Source organism: Siniperca chuatsi, linkage group LG11 (assembly GCF_020085105.1).
Source record: "Siniperca chuatsi isolate FFG_IHB_CAS linkage group LG11, ASM2008510v1, whole genome shotgun sequence".
NCBI lineage: Eukaryota > Metazoa > Chordata > Actinopteri > Centrarchiformes > Sinipercidae > Siniperca > Siniperca chuatsi.
Window position 1 is genome coordinate 14,044,440 of NC_058052.1, and position 13,356 is coordinate 14,057,795.

At 40.8% G+C, this 13,356-nt stretch overlaps 1 pseudogene; it reads right to left on the reverse strand.

The window, feature by feature from the left end:
* Window positions 1-4,900: 4,900 nt before the first annotated feature.
* LOC122884601 lies at window positions 4,901-12,823 on the reverse strand (annotated as a pseudogene).
* Between the last annotated feature and the right edge of the window lie 533 nt (window positions 12,824-13,356).

A 13,356-nucleotide genomic window follows, 5' to 3' on the forward strand; every position in this document is an offset into this window, starting at 1 on the left:
GATGGTATGCCATGTCTGGCAGAGATGGATTTGAAGTGTTCAATTATTGCTGCTGCTGTAGTTGGAGTTTAGTGATTTCTATAAGTAGTCTACTTCTAGCAAATACTAGCTGCTGTTCCACTCAAACAGATCAGCACTGACCGTCTGGAAACTCAGTTGGCAGTAGTGTCTCTTTGAAAATGCTCAATCCTGGCCACCAGACAGTTTGTTTGGCACGCTCACCGGCACTTTGCTATGCCCTGGTGTCTACCAGTCAATATCACCAGACTACTACCCTTCATCAGTATTACATTTTCTACTGTGAGCTTGCCAGTGAACTGTAGGAAAGCTATGTCCATCGTGCATCTGTCTGGCCGCCCCTCAGTGCAGTACTTTTTCACTTGCAACAGCATTTCATCTTTGTCCTGGTGCTCCTTGATTTCCTGCACTCTCTTCTGTCGCTGGCAGGCAGGACATGACCATGTTTACATACAGGTTGACCTCTCTCTCCTGCTGTGTGTCACCTTTGACCCCCACAGTGCTCTCGGCAGGACATCAGCAGAGGATTTTTTTTACCTGCAACATGGGAGATGAAGTATGAGAGCCTCATCAATCTCATTCTCAGTCTTTGAATACGAGGAGGTAACTCATCCAGGTTCTTTGACCCCAGCAGCGGCACAAGAGGCTTGTGGTCGGTCTCAACATGGAAAGTAATCCCAACAAGGAAATCAGAGAATTGCTCACACGCCCATATAATGACTAAGGCCTCTTTTTCTATTTGAGCTTATCTTTGCTCTGTGTTGGTGAGTGCTCTGGAGGCATATGCTGCTGGTTTGAGTTGGTTGTCTTGTTATCTCTGAAGTACTACTGCTCCAAGTCCGTATGAGGATGCGTCAGCTAAAACCACTATGTGGGCTTTGGCGCTGAGAGTACCAGACCTGGGGCATACTCAGATCCTTTTTGATACTATCAAAGGCTTTCTGTTGTTTATCTCCCCATGTTCTTTGCTCTCAACAGATCTCTAAGTGGTTGCATCTTTGGCTGCATCTTTTCTGCTAGGTGTGGAAGGTATTTGCCTAAGTGCTTTACCATCCCAACAGTCTGACTCCACTCACATCAGCTGGTGCTTTCACGCTGGAGACCACTTTATTGGGATTTGCTCCGGACCTATCAATGATCTGCCACAGGAACTTGACAATCTTTTGAGAATTTGCACTTCTCACTTTTCAGTGTGACTCCTGCTTCCTCGAGTCTCTTAAGAATTGCATGCAGGCATGTGTTGTAGAGGGCCTGTGACTCTGTGTACACAAGCACGTCATCCATTTGCCATAATACTCCCTCTAAGCCCTACAGGATCTGGGACATTGTCTTTTGGAAATGCTCTGGTGCAGATCATTTACCAAAACACAGGCAGTAAAACCAGTACCTACCGAATGGTGTGATAAATGTCGTTAGGAGGGCAGATTCCTTGGATAAGGGGATTAGCCAAAACCCGGAGTTCGCATTTAGCACTCTCTAACTGTCCAAGTGTATGCTTGACTGAGGGAAGCATGTGCCTCTCTCTCTTGACCGAGTCATTCATTTTTGTCAGGTCAACACTTATGCGCATCTCTGTATTATTTGGTTTCGGTACAGAGACCTTTCCTCTCAACTGCAGGTGGTTCCTTCCAGCTCCATAGAGAGTTTTAGTGGATCTCTTCAGTTCTGGAAACTGTCCATAATTGGTATTCAGAATCTGGTATTGCTGTCGCATCCGCACCTGCATCTATTCTAAACTCAGATTTGTGGTTGTTTATCTAAACTTTTGTTAGCCAGGCTTCCCCTCCTCGTCTGTGACTAATCCAGGAAGTATAACCTCATGGGGTATGAAGAAAATTAGAGATACCCTTTTACACGTGTGCGAGAATGTGTGTGTGGTGTGTACTTTAGTGCATGTGTGTCTATGTGTTACAAAGCTGTGCAGGTGGTGTGTGTTTGTGTACTTTAGTTGTAGTTGTGTGTGTACTTGTACTTACTACATAGTTGGGACTGAAACACGTTTTTTACCTACAGAGAGGACATTTTTGGAAAATGAGGACATTTTGGCCGGTCCTCACAACTTCAAAGGGCTGTTTGAAGGTTAAGACTTGCTTTTAAGGATTAGGTTAGAATTAGGTTATGGTGAGGGTAAGGGTTAGGCATTTAGTTGTCATCCCTTTCCCGGGCAATTGGCCTGTCTTGACCTTACATGGGTATGACAGATGGTGGCCATACTGTTTCCTGGTGGTGCTGTTCACGTGTCTGATACATTTACATCTTTTTAGTGCCATTGTTGTGGTGAAAAACTAGAATTTTAACAACAACAACAAATTTTTACACAATTTACTGCTATTGAGACTTTGTGGTTTGAATTAAACCCTCCACTCACACGTGTATTTGTCGTGCCTGTTCTTAAATTTCATTCTCAGACATGTGCGGATACATGTGGCACGCTAAACACATGGAGAAGCATAAATTATTGATAGGACATAGAGACATGCCTGTTTCTTTCAAATAATCTGATCGTATGCATTCCTAATTTGCGCCTCACGCCACCTTGTTTGTTTAAGGATGCTGTGACAGTGACTACAAGCTAGTCATCTGAAAGCCTTCTGTTATTGCTTTGCATTACTTGTTCGATTTCGCTCAGAAATGTTTCAGCATTGTAGTCATTAGAGGTTTTTAATACTGTGCACACGTCACTGGACAGTGATGGACCTCTAAACACTATATTTAAAACACCGTCTGAGGCAGCTAGGTTTGTTTAAAAATTAACAATGTCTGTTAATTTATGTTTATGAGTAGACAACGCTGTTCTCAAATTGTCCATCCTGTTCCTCGATGCTGTGTAATTTCAACTCCATTAAATTTTCTTCTCTGTAATGATAAAATCGCGTATCCCTGCATCCCTCCTGCTCGTCTTATCCATTCAGCCAGTTTGGTACTGTACTTCTGTATTGTCTTTGTTGTATGGTATTACCCCCATTTGAGGTGTTTGGGTGTCTGGTTCTACGAATTCTGAGGCATTTCTTTTCAGTATACCCAAGATTTCCAAAAGATCAAGCCTGAGCAGTGGTTAATTCTACATGGTCTTCTATTGTGTCAACTTAATTTTCAACATCAGATAAGCTTTTGAGTGGGGATGTTTCATATTCAAGCAAATTTTCTTCACTTTCTGAATCTATATTACCATTTGACCAATTTCATCCTCTGACAAGCTTTTGAGGGGAGAGGAGGATTCAGAATTTTCACTATCGCTTTCATCATCACTGATTACAATAATGCATTATTTGCCATATTTTGATTTGTGTACACATTTATGAGTGAAACTTGGCGAGACTGGGATGAAGATCCAGAACAGGTAAGCAGGTAGGTGAGGTAATGGAGGCGACCATGGCGTGGCTGAGACATGTGGCGGACAGGCAGGTGAGTAATGATCCTGGAGCACAGAAACATATGTTAGCAGATCTACACGACACAAAACAAGAACAGACTGAATGCTTAGTAAAAGCAATGGTTGGCCGGCTAGTAACTACAACTGTGGTTGAAACAACAATCTGGCTATAAGTGACTGGACAGACCGAGTAGATATACTCGTATACAGAGTGATTGGGTGAAGGATCTCAGGTGAGTGAGAGTGGTGGAGTCAGGAGCCAGTGGAGAGGGACAGGAGGAGTAGCCATGCCTCCAGACATGATACACACACACACACACACACACACACACACACAGACAGACAGGGCAGGGGAACAACATATGGAAACACTAAGGGAAAGCAGACAAACTGTCACAGCCGTAACAAAGTCCAGTTGTTGAGGAATTTCATCAAATAGATGTCTCAACTCCAGAGAAATCAAGATTTATGTGGTTATTTTAAATCAATGCGAATATTCTATCCTCATCTCATAACTCAATAAACCTATGACATTTCCTACTAAAAAACACTTGACACTCATTTCATCCAACCAGGAAGCGCCCACAGAAACACCATGGATCATGGATGTATTATTAGTGAGAAACACTCTGCAGCCGGGATGCCAAGACAGTGACGGCAAACGACCTGCTTGAGACGGCGCAAGGTGATGTGTGGAGTCATGATGATAACAGCCCCATGAAGCACAGGCAAAGGTACTTAGTAGTCCACTGTCCATAATAATAAACAGTCTCTGAGGGCTTTCAACCTCTCCCCAGTCAGCCTCAGCAGAGTCTAAAAAGAGAACTATGAAGGACTGAGATGAGGGAAAAACTCTTCTTCTTTTGAAACCCAGGTTCACCGAGTGTTCAGTGGGACAGTGTAGTCCCTCATTCGTCCAGGAGTGTTCTATCGTAGAAAAGGTTTCAGTCGTAGTCATCTGGACACTGTTTTCAGAATCAAGATGTGATGGCCCTACTGATTACTGGGCCATCATGGAAACAATTAGGTCAGTTTCAGGTGAAACTAGGCAGAGTAATCAACAGATACTCAGGTAGACTCCTTTCTGAGGGCAGGGCTTATGTAACACAGAGTAGCTTAAATTTCTGAGTCCATTTTTCACAATTGAGAATGACTTCCGGATGGGAGCCAAAACGTCTTGATTCTGAAAACAGTGTCCAGATGACTACGACTGAAACCTTTTCTACAAATGTTCAGTGGCTACATGGTCCCTCTATGTGTGGTATGAACAGTTTTTATATGCTGGAGTACAACTTGGGCCTGATTAGGTACTAGAGCAGGGCCCACCTTAAGGCCCTTATCATGTCAGTTGATACTGTGTTTTGTCATGCATGTTACCAAACAAATTTTCAATTAGTATGACATACAGTAAGCCTGCTCCTGATCCTTTCGGGGTCCTTGTAGTATGCCAATAGGGCAGGTTGGTTATCCTGCCTTGGTGTCCCCCAAAATTGAAAAGAAACACCCTTGTTGAGAAAAACACATTTATTGTCCCTTATTTTCAACTTGACCCCAGGGCACTTTCTGCAATACAAACAAGAAATATGATGTGGCTGCTGTCAGGTTCACTTACAAAAATAGAAGAACACAAATCACCTGACAACAACTTGTTAGACCCTCACCTGACAGGGTGACTGGATAGAAATAAAATCAGGACAATGGCTATCTAATTCAGCAATTTAGGGTCCATCACAGTGAACATTATGTAACCTTACAATATTGTACAATACATACGCTAACACCCATAAATAAATAGAACTTTTACTCGCATAAAAAAACACAGTAGCTTAATAAAGCAGTGTTAATTACATTCTTTCTGACTGTTAATTTATTCAGCAAACATTAAGGCGGATCTTCCCAGAGGTTTGAGCTATTTGTGACAAATGTAAATCAGGTGAGGCGACCCAGACTAATCTTTTCTGGGCTTGCCCTAAAGTTAAAAAAGTTTGGGAGAAAATATTTCATTTACTTATTATAATTATTGGGAAACAAGCCAATCCAGACTGTGAAAAACTGCCATATGAGACCCAGCAGGCTTTAATATTTTGTATGGTTCTTGCTAAACAGGTTATTTTGAGAGAATAGAAATCTACATCCCCTCCTTGTTTTAAGAAGTGGCTCAATGACGTGGCTTTATACAACTTTTTTCACATACAGTAAGCAGTAGTACTCTCCAAGACCCGTAAACAGAGTTTGATGTGTAACATCGGTGGAGTTCCCCATTAAAATCCATTGTATGAGAAGTATCAAATTTAATGTAAATTTAGAGGGGAAAAAACATGACATATTTTTATGCATCCAGCATGTTCATCTTTCAAAATCTTTGATCTGAGTGGCTACATGGACTGACTGAAGAGTAGTGAGAGATGAGTCTATCAGCTTCTCTCCACCCAGTGAGAATAGCTCCATGGACGGTGGAGTAGTAGCAGGGATGAGTAGCCTCTCCAGCAAACAACACCTGCAGGGGCTGAAACACACCCATGCAGTTAGAACTAGGAGAACTTTTGACCAAAGTCATATTTTGTGAGTTAGTGTACTCTGTATGCACATGTGTGTTTGTGTGTGAATAAAACATGTTCATCTGTGTACCTGTGACTGTGATCCCTTCATGGGCAGGGGCTCCATCATGTTCTCCAGGTCCTGCGCTGAACAGCCTATTGCTGGGTGACAGTAAGATCCGCATGTCCACGGGTCATGAAACCACTGGGAGCGCAGGATTCTCCTTGGGGTGATGGTAGGGTTTCCTGAACACACACAGTTAAGCTGACAGGGACCTCAAATGACCAAGGCTCCAAATTTTTTTAGAAAACATTAAAATCTCAAGAAGTGCTCATACTAAAAGGGTAGTTGATTTATCACACATAATACACATAATAGTAAGCTAAGCAACAGCAAACTAAGAATTTCATTACAACTTGTTCTCCATGCATTTCACAATAATGCTTTGGATTTTGAATCTAGTACATCACTATTGGCTACCTCCCTTCTCACTTAAAACAGGCAGCACCTTGTACAGCATCTACTAAAAAAGCTTACTCTGCCCCCACATGTTCTGGATAATAGCAGAATGGAATTTCTCCAGAACTCATTTAGTCAACTCAGGCCAACTTAATACTGGCTCCAAGTTTAGAATCAGTTTAACAAAGTTATGGATCAATTGTCAAAGCAGTAAATTGATCAACATTACATTAGAACTTTCATCTCCTTATGTATGACATCTTGAGATCCTCTAACACATCAAGATTAAAGCAATATTATACAGTAACTGACTCCTCTTTAATCAGGGCAGCCACATTTTCAACAAGACATAGACAAGACACTAAAAGTCTACTTACTTGTGGCCCTCAGGGCTGTAACACTCACTGCATACATTGCTAAAAATGGAGAGGCAGCTCTGTTATTCTTACTTAGTAAGTCCAAATATGTATGGTTTGGCCAGAAGGTGGCACCACAGGAAATTAAAAGGGGGATTCTCTTTACAGTGGCCAACTGAGGACATCTCAGACTCTGTGTTGGCAGACTTAGGCCTTGTTCAGACTGCCAGCCCAAATCTGTTTTTTGGCATATCCAGATTGTATCCAGATTGATTTTAGAAATTCTGGACAGCCAAACACCACATGATTTTTGCATTTGGAGGGGGTTTGAAATGTTTGAAATCGGCTTTCTACAGATGCGTCTCAGTGTGGCTGCTCTCGCTGCTCAAATTGGGCTTACAAAGTGACTTTTGTGTCATTTGCAACGCGACACACAACGACGATGTTAAATCCAGATTGATGGATCATCATAATACAGATCCACATAATACATAATACACATCAGAGTGGCTCATAATAATATATCCACGGGATGCTCTTATGACACATCCATGAAGTGACTAAGCAGAATCCATGCTGCACGCTGTCAAGTCGCGGTGCAGAAATCCTCCATCGCACATATATATAATATGTATGGAACTGCTGTGATGCTTGTCCATACACCTGATTCCCAATTTTATTTAACTTGTGCAGAGATTTTATCTTTATTTCAACATCAGTCTTTCTTTTCTTATATCATATTTCTCACATCTTTAATGTGATGTATTTTTGTAATTTATTGTGATTGTCTTCTCTTTGTAAATCAGCTAAAGCATTACTGTCCATTTTCATCCATACTAGCAATTAGGAGGCAGCTACAGGTTGAGACCACAGATCTGAGACTCACCTGTGAATGTACAGATGAGCTCTGTGATGGAATGTCGGACCTCCTGCTCAGGAAGCGTCTCCATATACTCTGACTCATGCCCAGCGATCCAGCCACAGATAACATGGCTACACCTGAGAGTTTAACCATAATTAGTGAAAGGAGTCACATGGCTGCATTGCTCTTTGAATCTGTGAATCTGTTTCCTCTTCTTTATCCAGGATTTCCTTATATCTGAAATCTGGTCCAAAACGTCCTCCTGAAGACACAAAGGGTGTAAAACAAACAATTATTGTGTGTGGGTGTGTATTTATAGTCAGGTTTTGTTTATTTATCTGTGATACACTACTTACTATTAGGTTATTTTCACTGCCATTTTTAATTAAATGAAATATTATGAAGGAAATATTATCAGAGGAAGTCATTTATGCAGTAGCATGTATTTTGATAAGGAAAAGAGAGATCTGATTTCAAAAGTATCTCGGAGATGAATGTTAGTGTCAGGTGTAAATGCCCATCCATTACGTATAACAGGCCTTTTCCCAGCAGGTAAGTGCAGTAGGTCAGTGTAAAGGTACATGTATTAGGAGCATATAGGTAGCTTAACTTTGGGTTTTACAGGCAATCAAAAGTTGTCATTGCTCTGCTGAAGAAATCCATTAAATCTGACAACAAAGACCTGCTATTTAAGGATGCCAAGTTGCAAACCATCACAGGAAAATTAGACATATTCTGTCACACTAAATAACATTTAGAAAACTGTATTCTGTGATTCATGGCAGCACTACAGACCTCATGTTTCCACACCAGGTAGATGACCTCACAGTCAGCATCCCACCACAGTGATTCAAACTCTACATATATTTTGTTGCATGTTCCAAATCCTAGTTTCTGGATGGAGTGCAGCTTGTGTACCGGGAGAGGAGGACAGAACAGGGTTGAATGGTGCTTCTTTAGGTATCCTGTCAAAAAAGAAGGTTCATGCTTACATACTGTATAATAGGGGTGGCTTATATGGAGACATATAACCGTCAGAGAATTTGCCATACCATTTATACAGAGGTAACTCCGTCATTTATGTCATTTATATTAGGCTATTGTGGGCAATGTTGCAAATCAACAATAAGGACAGTTTTATAACAATATTTGTTGATGTTTATATGACTTTTGCATCAATGTGATTAAGTATGTTGATTTGTCAGATATTTAATTAGCTTTTTGCCAAAAACAGACATTCCCATCTGGTTAGTTCATTTATTTACAATTTCTTGAAATGTCTCTTGATTTTCCAGACAATCTATTATATCACAAAGTACTGTATGTTGATATTGTAATATAAAATTGCATATAACGTAACAGAGGATCCATATCGACCACCCCTACTGTATAGCCAAAATAATGTTGCCAAAAAACCATAGTCCCACAACTAATTAACTCCTCAACTTTGACAGAAGTCCCGTCTCATTTACAATCATTCTATTTCATGCAGAGATGAGATGAACAATAGTTTTGTGCAGAAGACTACCTAGAGGCACTGTGACAATAGCATGATCAACAACAAGCTTCTCCCCATCATCACACTCAACCGTCACAGTGTTTACTCCGTTCTCTGTTTTGCTCCAGTGGATACAGCGCACAGGCCGATTGTAGGTCACTAAATCAGTGGGGAGCTCCGACATCAAGCTCTTGATGATGCCTTCATAGCCGCTGCAAGAAAAAGACATGAATAAAAGTTACCTGCATGCACATGCGTAGCCTTCTAATGGACTCAGATATTGGTTTATCTCAGTAAGGCTCTGTCTCAGCACCGCAACAAGGATCAATTCATGGGGAACAGTGCTTCCCAGTGAAATATATTTTACTTCTTTCTGGAGGGCATCCTGGAAGCCTAATGGTTAAGATTCATACAATTTAACTGCAACGTCCCCAATTCAATTCAAGCCGAAGGTTTTTGTTGCATAACATAATACCCTTCTCTCTCCCCATGTTTCCTGTTGGCTATCAAATAAAAGCAACCCCCCCCCCCCCCACCCCCAAAACAATCTTACATAAATTAAAAAAAGATCCTCACATTTTAGAAAGCGGAACCAAAGAATGTATGGCATTTTCTTGAAAAATCACAAGGCAATTCAGTTTCTGTCAATTGGCTAATCGATTAATTGACTAATCGTTTCAGCTCTACTTATTTATAGAGCATGCTACCACCTGATTGGGTGGTGAATCCCTTGACTACAGAGGAGTCTCGCCAGAGTAAACCGATAGCAAAGAGTGCTGAGCATGTACAATCCCGCTTTCACTCTGACATATATGTTTATACCCTTTATTTGGTATGCACTGTATGAATGTTTATATGATGGTGAAGTACAAACCCTGGCAATGTGCAGTCCAGTCCAGCTAGACTTTTGTACATACAAAATCCCACCAGGTCTATCTCATCCATGGTGTGAGTTGCACTGACACAGCACTCCGCCTTCATCATTGTACTGACCGCACACAGTAGCAGTTCCCTGGTGGTTTTATCCTCATCTTTCCACCTCTCTGCTGCTCGCTGTCGTGCCTGCACACAGTACCAAACACCCACATCAATAACTTCTCAGATCTAGGCAGTAGGCAATTTAAGAAAGGGGGGGTCCCCCTAGTAGCAGAAAGATCACAGGGACAGAGGGGTTGTTTAGTCTAGTCTGCCTGAATCATTAATCCTTTATCTGAGGTTTGTGCAAGTTAGAATGTATGGCTCCGACCGTGGCTCTGAAATATCAGTAGCCTAACTGTGCTGTGTATTGATAATCCATGGCACTGTCCGTGGTGCTGAAGTAGCAGATTTGTAATTGCGCCTTTTTCTTTCAGTCCCGCCCTTCTTTCAGTTGCGTCTTTGATATATAATATTCTCTAAACTATATACTATAAATATTCAATTCTATACTATATTGTAGGCTATATACTCTATAGAGTAGTGTCACCTTCATGATCAAAGTGACAAGTAGTAACGTGTAGACGTGGGGTGTTCCCACTGGGCCACCCCCTTGTTAAAAAATAACAAATCACCAACTGGATCTAAGCACCAGGAAAATTGTTTTGGTCATTGAAAGACAATGTACCTCTGATTGCATGAAATGTCCTACACTGGCCCAGGGTGTTTCCTCTTGATTTTCAAACTGTGACGTATCATCCACTAGCTCATAAAACATCTCCAGAGCAGGACTCATTTGTTCCGCACTAAGCCTCTGACCTGCATATCACCCACAGAATATAAAATATTAATAACAATCAGTTGTTTTTTTTGCACTTGCACAAAGTAATCAATAGACAGGCTACAAGACACCTTATAGAGGATAATGGTAATACACATATAGCCAGATAACTTAAAATAGGAAATATGATGCATTAAAACAGGCTGGTGACATGTTGCATATCTACATCTGGTGACCTGAACTGCTGAACCAGTTGGGAACCCAGGGAGGACGTTCATCCATGTCCATGGCCTGGTTCTCTGGGGTGAGGGCCTCTGGATCCAGGAGGCCATAGTCACGAGCCAGACAAAACAGTGGGTTCTCCTCAGATGGACCGTGGATATAACTTGCACCTATCTCCGTAATGTTATTACCTGCAGAGTCAAAACAGGATTGTGTGGTAACAGAGAAAATAATAAACCAACAGGTTTTACTCTATTAATTACAGTGAAATCACACCGCAACAGAATTTTGTTTATTTTAAAAGGGAACTGCACTATTACACATTTATCAAAATCATAGGCCAAATCATTTGTTCCCATTATAGATCTACTTCAGCTTTGTTTTCAGTCCTGCAGAATCTCCATGCTTTAACTTTACCACTAACATTCAAAATATTTATTTCACATTGTCAAATGTGCAACTGCATCATTTTTGTGGCCTGTTTTCTTATTTGGAGAGTATCTGCTTCTGTTGGGTCCAGCTGCATCCCACTGATGCAAACATTGATGCTGAAAATAAATGATCATTTCAATGGAGCTCAGATGATAAAAAAGAGAAGAAATCTGGTTTGCTAACAGGGGATGCAATTTTAGCATACAAAACGAGGTGCAAAGTTTCAGTTCATCCTTCCTTTTGCTTAACCTTCATATCCTTTTCAGGATTTCAGGCTTCAATTAGTCTTCCCAGAAGTCTCTTTTCAATAAAAACTGTTGACAGCGAGGTCTGCGGATTGTTGTTTTCAGAGTTTTTCAGATTTGTTGTTGTAGGCCTTATTTGTAGTTAGTTTGTTAGAACTGAGAAAGGCGTTTGTTTCATTTGGAAATTTGGGTTTTTTTTTTTTTTTTTTTTTTTGCTGGTTTCTGCTTTTCTGGCAGTGTTGAGAGGGCTTTGAAACATCATTGGGAAATAATACACATCCAAATAAATAAATCACGTAGAGCTCTCCGTTTTGTTTCTTTGGAAATAAAATATGGAGGTGGTAGTGATGGCTGCGCCCTTCAGCTTATTGTAAAAGGGGGGAGTCAGTCATCAAATGTGGATACCTCAACATCTGTCTGGCTAAATAAATACCAGTGAGTGTTAGTGAGAAAATATCTTTTTGTGATTTGCTAAAACCGCCTTCAACTAGGTCATATACTGCACATGAAGTCGCTCACCCAATCTGCCTGTTTTTATTCTTCCTCCGCTTCTTGCAGTCGCTTCAAGTATCCGGACATGATGAAAACCAGCTTTAACGAGCCTGTGCGCAGATGCTACACCTGGCATCCCGCATCCTATTATAACTATATTTGGGTCCGCACTCTCAGCCATACTCGCTACGCTTTAAACAAATCCTATCGACCCAACTCATCTGACGTTCACCTCAGATCTTGCATGAACTAATATCGTAGCTGTGGACTCTTACAGATAATCGATTCGTACTTCCTTGTACGGATTTTACGGCCTTGCGTACCGGCCGGGACTGCCCAGTGTCTGTCTGAGAAGCAGTGTGGTTCAGTTCAGCTCAGCCGGATAGTTGCAGGATAAAAACTATGCCAACTTTGTCTACATGTATGCACTCGCCACCAAAGTCTTTTTAGTTGGTTGGTAAATGGTGTGCCATCATCAACAGTACCAGTATGGAGACAGCTGATAGGGCTGCTTAGAGGGGGGTGCACGCCTGATGTGGCCAACTGGCAGTTTTCATGGACGAGATTCCACCATTCAAATATTTGTATATTAGTTAATTGTTAGTTGTGGAAATATCATATTCATATACTTCCCAACCACTGTGATTTATTTTCTGCGTCCCAAATCAATCTCTGTAACAGCAAATAATTTGTCAATAATTTGTCATTATTTATTATTCTCATAAAGTTCTTAACCGAGCCTGCTTGAGGTCACAATTCTACACTGTAAAACATAATACAGAACCTGATACTGAATTGATAATAAAGTTAATTCATCTTAAAATTTCTAGTTTTTATTTGCACACAACTTCATAATTTATAAGCATGAATGAAAGAATGAGAAGTTGAATGAATGTACTTCTGAGAGTTCACTCATCAAATTCATCAAGTCTCTGAAGAAACATGATTAACATATTAGTATACTTCCAAGCATGCATTGTTTGAGAGTAAAAACTCTCCAGAGACAAGTCTTCTTGAGACAATAGGTGTGTGTGTGTGTGTGTGTGTGTTATTATTATTATTATTATTATTATTATTATTATCTGATTAATCAAATAACAATAATGATCAACTAACTGTAGGTCAGTGTTTAAGGTGGAGGTCGGCCCACCAAATATTACAACAG